We start from the raw sequence: 16,197 nt of genomic DNA on the forward strand, positions 1-16,197 counted from the left end.
AAGGCGCGAATCTATTGTCTGCCGTTGCTGTGACGTAGGGGGAGGGACCTGACGACATGTACCCAGAACCCCCCGCAGCACTGTTTTGCATCATCCGGGCATTGGGCTCTCAACCCATAATTCCAATGGGCGGCGGAGACTGCGGGAACTGTGGGATAGCTACCCATAGTGCAATGCGCTGGAAGTCGACGCTAGCCTCGGTACTGTGGACGCGGTCCGCCGAACTAATGCACTTAGAGCATTTTATGTGGGGACACACACAATCGGCTGTATACAACCGATTTCTATAAAACCGGCTTCTATTACTTCGATCTAATTTCGTAGTGTAGACATACCCTAAATCGAGGTCCTATGGGTGGTGTGAAAGCAACATATATTCATAAACCATTTTAATAATTAAACAACACTTACCCTGTTCCACCAGATTTAGCCAAAGGCAGCCACCCTCATCTACACCAAAACACAGAAAGAAGCTAGCAGCTTCTAGGCCAAGTCACTATGGAGTTATGACAAACCCAGTGATGTTAGGAAAATGTTCAGGAAGGGAGATTGCTGCATTTTTTTAATCCACATCTCCCTCTTCTAACATCCAGCATCAACAGTAATTTGTTTCCTTCTTCCACTCCCCTCGCTGTACCTTCTTCCAATCCTGCCTGTTATACCTAGCATACCCTCCCACTTCCAGTATACCAGGTCCTCACTCCCTCATTCAACAAGTGGCTAAAGACACTTCTTCTGTGAGACTCCAACAGAACAAGGAATAAATAAAATAAAATATCTAAGCCAGCTCCTTCCCTGTCTGTGCATCTTGCTTTATGTGTCTGTGATTTAGGCCCTGATCCTGCCATTCAATCCATGCAGGATTGAGTTCAGCACGATTCTGAGCGGCCATAAGGGTACATCACATAGATCAGATTGCAGAACAGGGCCCATCAACTGAAAGCCCATCCAGGCAGTGGCTGTCCAAATGTGTATTGTACAGTACTAGCTTCATCCTTAGCTATTGAGAGAATAGATTTTCATAACACTCTGCTCCCTGTTGCATTCACAGGACTTTGATACTGGGAAGTAAATAAGTGCATTATAGGCAAGCAGCGTGTTTATACAGATATTGCTCTAAAAATCCATGTTCTAAGAGTGTATTCCATTGCTTGAGACAGAATAATATTATTGCCTAATTTCCCCCCCCCCAACCTTATTATACTCGTCTTCCCTTTCCTTTTACCTGCATTTGATTTATTTATCTTTGACAGATATTCTCCCTATCCTGGGGGCTTATGGTAGCCTAACTTGACTGTCTTTTCATTTCTTTTAATGTCAACATGTTTCATCTTTTTGAGGCGAAATAAAACACCTGAAGAGGTTGAGCTAGATTAGTAGCATTTTAAATACTGCAGTTCAACAGTATTTAAAACAAGTCACTTAATGTGGATTTTTAAAATAAAAATATTAAACAAAATGGATACTTGTCTTAAAACACCCCCATTTCCCCCCAAAAAACAGAACATCAAGAAATTGATCTTTCTTTTGGGTCTGGGTGATCTTATTTCATAAATTGAATGTCATCATTAACTTTTAGTAAGGCAAATAAATAAATAGAGCTTGGGGGCAATATGAAAATCAGTGCTGTGACTGAAATAGTGCTAAGGTATAATGATAAATATATGGAACTGGTATTATTAGGTTGGGAAACAGTTCCAAGGCATGAGGGAAAAATATTCCACATGATGAATAATTCATAAAATAGGGTACATATTTCAATTCATTTATTTATGTATTTAAAATTGTGCTTTTTTTTGCTGACTAGCAATTTTATGCTAATGCAAGAAACAATACAAATTCCTTAATTTGTAATTGATGCTTTAAAAATATTGGTCTGTCAAAGTCAAAATAAAACTTCATAGCTTCACTCCGCTCTGGTTTATTCTCATACAGAGGAGAGGGGTGGGGACCTAAATTCCAACTACAAATTTTTTTCCATGATGTGTAGAGCAGTGGTACCTTACTCACACCTATGAACACCCCCACCCACACTTCATTTGCGTCAGTTTACTGGTGATGATGATAGGGGAACTGGAAAGAACCAGGCTTGACTTTCAGATGCCAGATTAGTCTTCAGGTCTGGAAAAGGACCAAATTCTGCCCTTGGTCACTTCTCTGAAATCTCATTAAAATCATTATTATTGGGTATAAATAAGGGTAAATAATGACCCAAACAGAACACATTTGATATGAAAATCACTGAATGATAATAAATGTTGAACCTCATGTGCTATTTTTACTGAGTCATTTTCAGAGTAGGACCATACTTTGATGCTGTTAAAATATACTACAGTTCAAAATTCTTTAAAAAGCAATTGAAAACTTCTGGAACCACTCAGCCATTTAATTGTCAGATGGTATTTTAGTCTAGTCTCCTCTCTCTGCCCTCTCTTCCACAGCCCTTTGTTTCAGTAAGGAACTCTTGCCAGGTAATATTTGTGGTTACTTCTTATGTACTTTAGAAAAGACAAAAAATGTAAGTAATAAGAGACACGAACTCCTTTCATTCTGTACATGGAACAAGAAATGAATATGACTAATTGGTGGTAACCAGCCTTTTAAAAGTTTCCATCTTCTAGCATAATAAAAATATTAGACATTATGATTAGAGGATCAATCCTACAGAATTTTTCAGACAAAATTCCATTGAAATTATCTTTGGGAAGTCAGTGGGAGTTTGTCATGAGTGAAAACTATAGGATCAAGCCCTAAACCTGTGGGAGAACTGTATATATATGAAGCCACTCATATGTGTAAAGCTAAGCATGTGCATAAGGACTAGGGCAATAGCTTCTGAAAAGAAATTTAGAACCTTTCTTGTGATTTATTCCTTAAATGTCAATGAGAACCTGATCCTAAAATGAAGAAATATGCAGGAAATATTTTCCCTCTATTAACTTCTGTTTTTCTTGGTAAAACATTGTTATTTGTGGTGTTTATATAATTATATTCCAGTGTAACTCAAGTATGTAATGACATTTCTCCAATGAAAGCATTTAAATAACTCAGGAAATTGCTTTAATGTTCTGTTTCCTGACTTAAAACCCATTTTGTCATGTTCATTTTATTGTTCAATCCATCTGAACTCATCTACACATATTCTACACTATATAAAGCAAAATAAAATATTTACCTGATCAGTTTTTAATGTATAGATGTACATGTATACATGCTATACCAAGGGCAAGTTATACATATACAAAATATTTGTGTGTGTGAATATACACACACACACACACACACACCAGTGCTTCTCAACCTTCAGACTGTTTTTAGTTGGTATTAAAAGCAGAAAGCTCACGTAGTGAGATAATACCACAATGTGATTAGAACAAAAAATAGAGGAATTTCCTTAAATTAGGAAAGAGTTATAGAATAATAATTAAAAACACACAAAATGGAAACTTTCATTTTTGTTATAAAACCAGTGAAGCAAAATAAACCTACTGTCTCTGCCCTTCCCCGTGGCTGCATTTGAGTTAGGTTTTTTGCATATACAAAACAAAAGAGACATTTTGTTTTGTCATATGAAATAAAATGATCTGAGATAGGAGCAAATATTCCAAAAAGGAAAGAGACAATTTGCCAGACCTGCTGTAAAACAGTTGCTTTCTCTTCTTTTACCATAATGGTGCAGCTTTTAAACAAGTGACAGTTTAATCTGTTTCATTTTGATCTCAACATTTTCTAATTTAGTGGATAAAATTAAAGAACAAATGCAAACTGAACATCTCAGGTGTAGTGTAGGTTTTTAATCTGATTGATTGTGGATTCACTCTAGTCAGTGAATGGGGCTACTCATAATGTATGTCAGAAAATAAAATGGGAATCTATGCTCTTGGAATACTTTAATTTCCCTTCAGATAAATCAGGAAAATACAGTAAACTGAGAACAATTAAGTTTGACCTGCACAGTTACTTCAAGAATTAGAGTTTAAGAAACTACAGTAGAAATTGAGGGAGGCAGATTGAACAAGGAGATCAAACAAGGACAAATTCTTGTACTAATGAACTGCCATATGCATTGAAATTGATCTGGAAGCAGGTCCAAAGGCAGAATTTGGTCATAAGTAAATATTTTAGCAAATAGAGGATTCCATCCAATTGATGCTTCTCAGGTTACATGATGAAATACAGATCCATTTGGTTGTGATCCTTACCTCTAGAGCTGGATGAAATTTTTTGGACAGAACTCTTTTTTGCTGAAAAAAATGCAGATTGGGTTTACTAAAAAATCTCAAAAATTAATAAAAAATTTAAAAAATTTTAAAAAAAAAAAAAAAAAAAAGTGAAACAATTGAAATGTCTTTTCGATGTGAAACAATTAGATTTTTCAATTTGAAACAACTTTTTGTTTTAAAATTTACTTCACTTTTATTTTAAAAGGCCAAAAAACTCAAAAATGAAATAATGGGTTTTTTTGGGGGGTCAAATAAAAAAAAGTTCAACCCAAATTATATATATATTTGATATATATATATTTGCTTCAGGGGTTTATCTGAAATTATTTTATTTTTGTTTTTTGTTTTTCAGTTCAGCCAAAGAACCAAAAAATCAGTTATTTGCACAGCTCTACTTATCTGTTCCACAAAAAATAAAGGAAGAAAAGAAGCGTGTGTGTGTGTGTATAAAATTAATCCTGACATATAGCAGAATTGTCTAGCTTGGCCTGATAGCTTATCATTGTAAAAGCCTTTTCTTCATAAAGCACTTCATGTACTATGTATTCAAAGCCACATTCTTCAGCCCTTAACTGAACAAAACTCCCGTTGTTCTCAGTGGGAGTTCTGCTCAATTAAGGGCTTCACAACTTTTGTCCTCAGGAATACTGATGGTTTTGAGGTGAATATTTTGCTACTTTTAAGGTGTTATTAAAATGAAGGGCCATACACTTTGCTAAATCTTCATGAGGATCTCCAATTGACATAAGGTACCAAAGGGGCCAAAAAAGCCACGATTTATTTTGAGGATCCACTCCATCCAAGAGAAGTCTGATTTGATCTTCAGCCTTGCCTTTGCTTCCCAAAAGATCCATTCTGATAGATCTGACAAGACTGTGAATTTTTCCAAATAAAACCAACAGGTTTTAATGCTGATTATTTGTTGTTAATGAGTAGTCAGTTTTGTTGAAGGTAAATATGTGCCCCATCAAATAATATACATGAGTTTTTGTTTTATAGTGTCATACAGTTCATTAGTTAAATAAACAAAAATAATGTTCATTGAAAAATGTCACTTTCCTTAACAATTTAAGAAATGCAAGATATGGAATAGGTTCTAATTCTGCACATCCCAAGCCTAACTGTTTTGAGTGAAAAATAAACAACACCTACCCATAGGATATACCTGGCATATATTTATTACAACAGTCCCGAGAAGCAATTTCCATTTAGATGTGTTCTCTCTCAGACTGTATTATTAAAAAAGTTAAGGTGAAGAGAGGATCAAGATTGGATCTTTCAAAGATGAAGCTGCAAAAAAAAAAAAAAAAAAAAAACCTTAATGGAGCAATGTAATCTACTCAGAACGGTAAGGAAATAGCCCACAACTTTTACAGCTATTGTACAGAAAACAGTCTATAGGCATTGAGTTTCTATGGTCTTGAGTTCTGTGAGTTTTGCATGCCTAAAGGCTGTAGGATTGTGCCTTGTATCATTATACAACAAAACACATATGCAAACAATACTTTTTAGGTGTAAAGGTGGAGAGGCTTAAAAAGGACACATAACCAGTCACCTGTGGGATAAGGATCTAGGTAGGCTGACAGGTGAATGCAAACCTTCAAAGTTCTCATAGTTTGTGTATGTGAAATTGAGTCTATGTTGATTCAGGAACGAAGGTTGCTTAGGAAGAACTATGACATTTTCCTAATACTACCCATTTTGGGTCAAAATGCCTGTTGTTAAAGATCTGACTTCTGTTAGTGTTGTAGCATATGTGTAGTTCCATATAAGTTACTCTGGACAGTGCATTTCCCCTTAAATAATTAACATTTCCTAGCATAACTCATTTTGTTTTCAAATACCAATCATGTTTTCTAAATGTACACACAAGATTTCTGAACAATCAATGTCAGTTACATTCAAGGAAATCAAAGTCTCCTATTGACTTCAGCAGGATTTGGATCAAGTCCTTAGATGGTGGTTCATTTTTGATGTGGCACCTTTAAGCACACTGAGGAACTCTGTGAGTCCTTGCATCCTGGAAATAGCTGAAGCAATTCAGAAATGCCATACAAGTCCTTCAGTTCTGGGCAGGTTCTCTCTGGAGACCTGAGCGTGATAAAATGATCCAATTGTGGCTAGTTGCTCCTGGGAAGAGTCAACCTGTTGGTTATGAGGGAACAACATAAGAATAGTTTCTCAGTCTGTCTCCCTATTGACTGTAGCCCAGGCTGGGCAATCCCTCTCCCTTCCACTGAGCTACAAAACCTGCACATGCTCAATAGGGGGTCTCTATGAGAAACCAGGAGGACTTAAAGAGACAGTCACATGACTCTGGTCAGTTAGAATCTAGCGCTTTGAATCTGTGTAGTTTTAACAGAGGGGTAACCAGCACAACTGGGGTAATGTCAGAACTGACACAGATTGGAACAAGTGGAAGGGTGCTGATTTAGAGGCTTTTTTGTGTAACTTGCTACAAAAATGGGAGATGGGAGGCACAAGCCCGAAGGTAGAATGTAGCACTTGGCGGAGGAGACCTGCAGGGACAAAGATGTGATGGCAGGTAGAAGGGGGAAAAAATTAAAGACAAACACAGGGTTTCCTGCAGCTATTCAGTCATCCAGTATTGGAGTATTCTTATGAAAATTGTTTTGATAATTGTAACTCATATTTCATCTACAGAAAGCACTGAGCATTTGAGATATGATGAAGCTGCTGAGGCATGTCGTTGTCAGTAGATTGTGGTAACACTGCTCCAATAATGGCAAGTCCCACCTGACTGCAATTGCTCAACTACTTTAAAAGATTTATGCTGATTTATCCAGCCTACCTGTCAACTTACCCAGCTGTGCAGGAATTATAATTGCACATTTGAAAGCTCTAGCTCCAAAGCTTATCAATATTTTTAGAGGAACATCCCATTCAAGATAATTATCATCATCATTCTCCGGAACATGTGTCTTCCTTCAAAGTAACAGGGGACTGGAAGGGATCTTTGGGGTCACCCTTTCAGTCTCCTGCTATTGCAAGCAGTCCCTTTGTAGACAATCTTTCCCCTTCTTGCACACATGCACCAAACAGAGCATGTGTATGCTGCTAGAGCTTGGGCAGAGACTTTGGGGTGGAGAAAGGAAGGATTTCTCCTATGTGGAAACTGCTCCACTGTGCAAAGTGCGATTACACTCTACTTGAAGAATACTTAGAAATGCAAGGGGTAACCAGAATGCAATTATGCCACATTGAAATTAGGTGGGACATGGACATAAATGTAATATTGTTTGAATTGTACTGCTTGCAATGTAAGAGTTGCTGCTGAACTGTAATCAGTGTAGGAATGAGGCAGGGTTAAATCCCAGGCATAAATTAGACAAACTGTTGTATTCTATGCTGTTTTACAACAGACCCTGGGGGCCACTTCAGATAACTAAAGATCAGCTGGATGCAGAGACATCTCAGGCCTGCCCCTGCAGCTGGGGTGGGGTGCTAGAGCTGCTGTTGTGGCTCCTATATCTTGACCAGGTGATCCCCCATAATGGAGAAATCCCGCACCAGTTTGATCTGTCAGGTACAAGCCTATGTTGTATTGGCCCAGGAGATTTTAATTCAAAACATCGATTTTTTGAAGGTGTATAAGTGAAAAATATTTGAAATGCAGTAAACTCCCAAAATATTCACTTTGTAGCTGAGGGCAGTTGTATGCCACATTTCAGTTCTGAGTGAATCTCAACAGTGGAGTTGTGTCTTCTCCAGTGATATACAAAGTGTACTAAGTGGTTATATTCACCCTCTTTTATAAATTAAAGAGACCAACTGCAGAGACTGAAATCAGATTCGGGGCTTTGCATTTGCTTTGTTTTATTAAATAAAAAGATGTCTAAGGTTCCATCACACAGAGACACAGACTACCATTTAGGATGAGTGATTAATAAAAGCTTTACATAAATCCATAAAGGGAAATTGGAGTCAAATCCAAATCCAAACACAAGCCCTGTTTGCAAATTAGAACCCAAATCCTAATCCTTCTGAGATTTGCCCATCCCTCTTTGAAACTACATTGTTGTTATTTCCCAAACAGATTCTTTATGAGGGCTTTGAAAGTATTTAGAATTGGTTTGTCTCTCAGATGGACTAATTTTCAATACAACCCCAACAAAAAACAAACCTACTATAAAGCCAGCACCAGTGTTAATATTATAATCTTTACCTGTCCCATAATTAAATACAAATGTGCACATGTGATATATATCCTTATGATTACTAAACTAAAAATTATGCTTATTCTCTAGAATATGCTTCTGTCTTTACTCCACTGGAGAGCATATGCTCATACAATAATACAAAATGAAAAAAGTTTATGCTTCTAACTTTATACTAGTTAGCCCCTGATTAGAATTTAACAATACCATATACTGCTTATATCCTGCATGAATTCCGTACATATTTTAATGTATAGAATATATATTGTGTGTGAAGATAATAGCTGTGCTAGCACAAATCTTCTCTATATGCTGTAAGTAGCTGCCCTGGTGACTAGCTTCCCAGGAGATATGATGAATCTGGGTGGTGAGAAACTGAGCTGGCTCAGGTTATATAGTAAGAAGAAGTATTGAGAGCTTCTCCTGATGGTACTGCCGCTGAAGCCAAGAGCAGATATCTGAGGGGAGTGATTGAGGAATGAAGAATCCAGCTGTGCCTGCCTCTTTCGGTAAATTGTGTGTGTGGGGGGAAACAAGAACATGGTGAAAGAAGGACACTGAGTTTGGAGCTGTTGCTGTCAGTGGTTGATGGTATATCATTGCCAAAGCACAGCTGGGGAGAGTCTCTGGAGGAAGGCAAAGCAGGTGGTAGGCGCAGGCCAGACAAGAATGGGGGTGAGAAGTGGCTTTATGCCACCTTTGTGCCCTGCAAATTCTGGGCTGCTATGGAGCTAAAACAGCTCCCAGCATAAGGTAGAGAAGCCTGCATCTGTTGAGAATTATGTCAATCTGTCTCAGGTCAGCTATGGGCTATGAGGCAGCACAGATTCCTCATAGTGTCATTGTTACAGATCCTTGCACTGCTTCCCCCTTTCTCTTGGGCTGGCTGTTGAGGCAGCATTGGACCACTAACGTCATTACCTTGCTATGCCAAGAAATTCTCCCCCATCCTCTTGTGGCTTGTTAACAGCCCCTTTATGATACTCTATAGTGGTTGAGGCTGGCCCTTTAAGATTAGAGTTTGGGCCTCTACCAATCATATTGTTTCCTTTAGCAGTCCACTGGAATACGGTAGACCATTGTGATTTTCTTAATTGCAGAGAGTATCTTCCCAAGTATGGCTCTCCCAGTCTCAAAACTGGTTCTGAACACTAGATCTCACCAATATCTTTTAAATAAACCTCACCTAAAGTTTCTAGGACAAGGTATTTTAAGATAAGATAGGGTAAAAAATGTTTGAAGAATTTTCAAAATTTGACTAAAACCTATTTCTGAGTCCCATCTTTCCAAAGTGGACCATCTGAGTCACTTCACAATAAGGTAAGATCTCTGTCTACAAAACAGAAAGGACCGTTTTTGAGGATGTTGGTGTAGGGAACTAAGCACAGATTTGTTGGTAATGGAAAGCAGATCTCTCCCTTAACTGAGTAGAGTGTACTGCTTCTCCATATTTCTATACATTTAGGCTTGGCATAATCCTCAATTTTTATTTTTGTATAATTTCAGTGGATATAATTTGTTTTTATTGACTTAAATGTTCACAGTTGTACTAAAACTATTTAAGCTTTTTTTAATTTATCAATTTAAATTTTCACAGTTGCAGGAAATTAGGGAAGGGTCAGGCAAAGGGGGATGTCAGATAATTATTTAATGACAGTAGAGGTTGAAATTAAAAAAGTTAAAGCTTTATATCCATTAAAACACAAATTGTCAACATTACATGTCAAAATATACCAAGTAAATATCCTTAAATCAAACTCTAATAAGTTCTCAAGAAGCATTCGTCAGACTTGCCTATCTGTAAATTTTCATGATTATCAGTTGAAATATTTTTTCAACATCTACTGACATTTACCAATAAAAATTGAATCATTCCAAGCATATGTACACTGTATTTAGTGCTTTTAAGCTGTAGGTCTCAAAACACTTTACAAAAGAAGGTAATTATTATTATTATCCAAATTAAAATTGGGGAAACTGAGGCAGAGAGTGAGCTGAAGAGCCTTACCAAGTCACACAGTAGGTTAGTGAAAGAGACAGAAATAAAGCCTAGATTTCCTAATTCCCAGTGTAGTGTCCTACCTGCTAAACACACTCTCTTTATATATAAAGTGCATAGTATAAGTATAGACAGACCTCAAATTCAGTTGGCTGTTTAAAACTTAGCCCATCTGTCCTCCACATATATATATGCCAGCCTTTAGATGTGCTTATTCTGTCAGTCTGTCAATCCCTGGTGAAAAGCATAGTTAGAATGCTATGACATCACCAAGATACAAGGGTAGATGTTTTAAGTTAAGAAACTGTTTGAAGATATAGACCAAAGTATTGAATAGTGTAGGCATAACTTTTTAAATAATAACTTGGAAGAACTTCCTGAATAACTAGTAAAATTGCCAAAGCAGCCTGAATGACTTGATCTGCTAGAGGCACATGCAGTATGTAATTTAGGATAGGCTAATTTAAACAGAGCATTTTTCAGCTGTATTTGTTTTTAATTTGTGAGAGAATGTAGTGATTATGAAAGTGCGGGACTAGTAGCACTGGTTTGAACCAGGCTTAAGGTGAGCAGGCACTCTGCAATCTTCTCCACATAGCTCTGCAAATGAATGACAACCCTGCTGCCACAACCACTGCAGTAACTCTTGTGAGTGTCTCTTCTGTGCAGATGTTGCAAATTGTGGCAAACTGCATCATGTTTTTTTGCTATGGTTTTACTTTATTTAGTACAAAGGGAAAAAGGAACAATCAAGAGACTGTTCAGTGATTGCAACCTTATTCTAGTCTATATAATTTTATTTTATCTTGAATAGAATGATCATTACTCACTGTAGACTATGAGCGCCTGATCATTATGTCCATGGCATTCCTACAAAGTAGCCTGAAGTATGACATCTCTAATGGATCAAAACAGTGTTACATACTGCTTTGTGCACTAAGTGGAGAGGATAAGAGGTTCAAAAAGGTGTCAGCCCTACCCTCCACATTTGTGCCTGCAATTTTTGTTTGTTTGTTTGCAGAGGGCACTTATGAACAATATTGGGTAGTTAGAAGGCTAACTGTCCCATATGCACATGGAAGTACCTCTTACAATGCAAATTAGGGCTTCATATGAATAAATTATTGCAGGTGCACATTTAGAGGCTATTTTTGAAAATGTAGCCCATAGTATTAATCTTAATTCTTTATGATATGGATAAATAAGAACTAGAATGAGACAATTACCTTCGTTCTCAGTCTTGGCCTATCTTCAATAGAACTTTAACCCAGGCCTCCAGAGATATAAGGCTAGTTCACTGACCCACTAAACTACCTAATTCCATTTCACTTACATTGTAAAATTCTGAGTAAACAAGAACAAATTCCCTTAATGCTGCTTTTTCCTATTGGTTTTTCATGTTGCTCACATTCAGCAGTTTACAAATAAAAATTTACTAGATTAGTGAGTTAGAGAATGTTTGTGTTAACATAATTTTTAATGCAGATGTCCCAAATGATTTTGCTACTTACACTGTCTGAATAAAGCAGGAAAACTCAATTCCTATAGAAACTATGTATTATTGGATGCATATTCTGACTTTTAAGATGCGCTACAAACTACTTCTTTGAATTAAAGACCAAGCAAAAAAAAATTAATGTTTACTCAAGAATTTTTTAAATTGAAAATTGATACTATTTATATATAGACCTAACAGCAATGTATCAAGGAAAGGGCTCATTTTGTTTGAATTTCCTTTTCAAGAATGTTTCCAAAGCCATTCTGTTGACTTTAATGATTGTTAAATATTTAGAATTTTTATGTAGGAGACCAAATAGAATAATGCATGAAAGCAATAAATAAATAAGTAGACAAATAGAAATGCTAGACAGATAGATAGTGGAGCTTTTACTTAAAGATCGACCGATTGGCTCAGAAAAAAACATTTTAGTTCCTTTGAAAGTAAAGACATGAGAGTGCATTTGCTTGGCTTGCATTATATAGCCATCAATGATGGCTCAAATACTGACTGTTTTCTGAACCTAAAAATATCTAGGTTTTATGTAGTGCTTTTTATCCATAGATCTCAAAGCGCTATACGAAGGAGGTAGTTCACTTTATCCCTCCCTTTATAGATGATTCAACCAAGGCAGAGGGAGGTGAAGTTGCTTGCCCAGAGTCACCCAGCAGGGGTACAGCTTCTGCAAAAAAAAAAAAAAAAAAAAAATGCTGCAGCAGCAACTCTCAGATCCCCAGTTTACAGACTCAGGCTTGTGGGGCTCATATTATGGTGGTAAAAATAGTAATATAGATGTTCCTGTTCAGGCTGGAGCTAGGTCTCTGAAACCTGGCAAGTGGGTCTTAGAGCCCAAACTCCAGCCTGCTATTTTTAGCACCATAGAGCAATCCTGAGTATGTAGACCCAGGCACTGAGAGTTGCTTCTGTGGCTTTTTTTATTTTGTAGTGCAGTTGTACCTTAGGAGACTCAGAAACACAACCTAGTTTTCCTGTGTCCAGTACCCCATTCAGTGGGACACACTACTAAGTTTTACCTTCATTTATAATCACTGCAACACGTAGCTTAAAAGATTTTTCAGGTCCTGCATTATAGAATCATAGAACTGGAAGGGACCTTGAGAGGTCATCTAGTCCAGTCCCCTGCACTCATGGCAGGACTAAGTATTATCTAAGTATTATGTAGGCTACTATATCTAAGCCTTATAGGTATAAACTAAAAAGCCTTAGCAGAAGTAATTAACCCTAGAGCATAAGATATCACAAGATAGAATGCTGTGGTGACTAAACTGCTAACAGGCAACCACAAGATGCTCGTTTATGCTAGCTTGGGATACTTTAAGGTCAGGAACATCAGCAGATGTATGACCACGAGAATGCCATGGCCTTATATGTTGATGAACTTGAGGTGAATGGACTAATGACCTATGGGAGAAGAGCACCCCACTATTAAAAGAGTGAGGAAATAAGGAAAAGGGGATGAAACCCTTAATTAATATGCATTAGGCATAGTGGCATCAGCATAACACATAAAAGTTGTATCCTGGCCTGTCTGCCTTGGGGGAGATGTAGCTCTTGGGAGATGCCAGGATGATGACCACTGGTGGTGATGACAAGGAAGATGATGATGATGATGATGAAGATAATAACAAGTCCTTCAAGATATTCTGCAAGGGATATTCTGAGTCTATGGATGCTCAGACACACATTCCATATTATCCCCATCTACCTTGCTGGGTTGGAGTGTTTGTAACTTTGCTAACTGTATTATTAAAACTACAGCAAATTCAAAAAGGTTTTTCCTACGTGTGAGTGTTCCAACCATGCACATCAGGGTTTCCAACTGAAAAATAATTCTGTGCCTGATTTTGTGACAAGAACCAATCAAATCTCAGCATGTTAGTGGGGAATTCTTAAGTAATCAATATAGTTAATATACAATCAATAGTTCAGGCAACAATTACACAGGCCATAGAATTTCACCAAATGGTTCCTGTATCAAGCCCACTTTGGTTGAGCTAGAGTATACCTTTTAGAAAGATATCCAATCTTGACTGAAAGACTTAAGTGATAGAGAATCCACCATACCCCTTGGTAAGTGCTTCCAGTGGTTAATTACAACTGAAGTGAAGGGCCTAACTGTAGAAATACATTTTTGAAAAGGTGAGCCATAATGTATATAAAATGGTACATAATTTGTTTGTAGCCGTCTGTCCACCCCAGCATATGTTGCTTGTCTTTTTAGATTATTCCTGGAGGCAGGGCCTGTGTCTTTCTATGTGCTTGATGAACCCCTAGAGCAATGGGGACCTGATCCTGATGTAGGGCTATGGTGCTATAGCAAGTAATAAAAATAATGTAGATACTGGATAACTCTTGACCCTGAACGTTTCTGAGACTGTAGGCAAGCCAGGAATCATTGTGAGCGTTATGATGATATAATATTAAGTTGCAATAATCAGTTACATATTTATTTGCATTTTTATAATTGTAGTTTAAATTACAATTTTAGAGTGTTATCAACAGGTGAGCACCATTACTCTTTTAACTTTTCTCCTATATGCTTTTTAAGAGGCTGTTGAGACATGACCACCTCTTGCCATATGTTGAGGTTTTTAGAAGCACTGGGTTTGGTATTATAGACAGATTTGTAATTAAATACTCAGCTCCTGCCAGGGTGCTGGAACAATTTGCATAGTGGGGGTGCTGAGAGCCATTGAACCAAACTGTAAACTCTGTATATGATGGAAATGACTTCAAGCCAGGCAGCACCCCCAGCATCCCTAGTTCCAGCACGTATGGCTCCTGCTTGCTCATGATTGCATCTCTGTTTACTATGGGAATGCCAGACTTCTGGAGGGAACTGCATTTTTTCATTACTCTGGGAATTGCTGCCTCAGCATTGTCTTAGACATACTAATCTGGAAAATGATACTGCACGTCCTCACCCTTGCTGGGAAGCATCTCTAAACCATGCATTTGTGTTGGAATTGAGTGAGGAAGTCAAAATACCCAGCCTACTCAGAGACTGCCCAGTTCCTTTGGGTTTAGAGGGAGGAGCTATTTAGATTTTGTATAGTTAACATTTAATTTATCAGAAAAACATGATTTTCTTTTCCTTTCAATTTACTTTCTCTCATTTTGGAGATTTTTTTCCCCTGTCACTTTCATATAAGCAGCTGATCATCATTATTCTGAGTACTGATTTGCCTAAAAGAAAATGTACTATAAGAGAATAATATTAACTTGACAGAGAGATAGAGCTGGATGATATAATAAGTCTTTTCCTTCTTTAACATGTATGATTCTATGAAACCGTAGCCTAGAGATAGCAACTCTGACCCACCTTCTTCCTTTTTTTTAGTTAACCTCTATCAACTTTTTAATATAGATTCTCATGTTTGTCAAATGAATTAGTAATTAATGTGATCCTATTCCTCATGTTAATATGTTCATTGAAAGTGACATAGAAGGAAGGGCATTTTGATCTACAGAGAATTAATTAGCATGTAATTTTCAGTATATCATCTAGTGTTAATTAGCAGTTAAACCATCTTCTTGTGCATGACCTGATGATTTAAATACAGTGTTCTGTTATAGCAACTCTGGGGGAAAGTAACTTGAAAGGGTATTTTCTTCTTGAAAATGGAACATTGTGCATCAGCTTTCTTACTGCTGCAGTGTTGAAGTATCAGATCTTTCTCTCAGTCGTTCCACAATATGAAATTCTACATAATAAACCATGACACAGACAAACAGCAGTGGTGGCACTAATCAAATAAAATAATATTATGGGTTTCTCTGAAATTTACGTCTATATTTAGGAATTGGATAGCACCATTTGAATCTTGATAAAAACAACTGACATAAATCAATACTGCTGCAGTGACTTCAGTGAAGCTATGCCAATTTATATGAAATGAGGATCTGGATCAAGGAATTCTAGAAATACCAGAAGGCGAAATAGCCCAGTATGCTTGCGTTTTTTTGGATACCATTTCCTTCTTAGTATGTCCAGTGAACACATCTAGACATTTTTTTGCTCCAGTTGTTTTGAGGGGCACTTTTTTTTATTACCTATGTTATAAAATGATTCTGCCCAAGTTCTCTAGTTCAGTGGTTCTCAACTAGAGGTACGTGTACTCCAGGCGGTATGCAGAGGTTTTCCATGGGGTACATCAACTTATCTAGATATTTGCCTAGTTTTACAACAGGCTACATAAAAAGCACCAGTGAAGTCCGTAGAAACTAAAATTTCATACAGACAATGACTTGTTTATATTGCTCTACAGACTATACACT

This window comes from Terrapene carolina, unplaced genomic scaffold, assembly GCF_002925995.2.
Source record: "Terrapene carolina triunguis isolate 2854851 unplaced genomic scaffold, T_m_triunguis-2.0 Scaffold211, whole genome shotgun sequence".
Lineage (NCBI taxonomy): Eukaryota > Metazoa > Chordata > Testudines > Emydidae > Terrapene > Terrapene triunguis.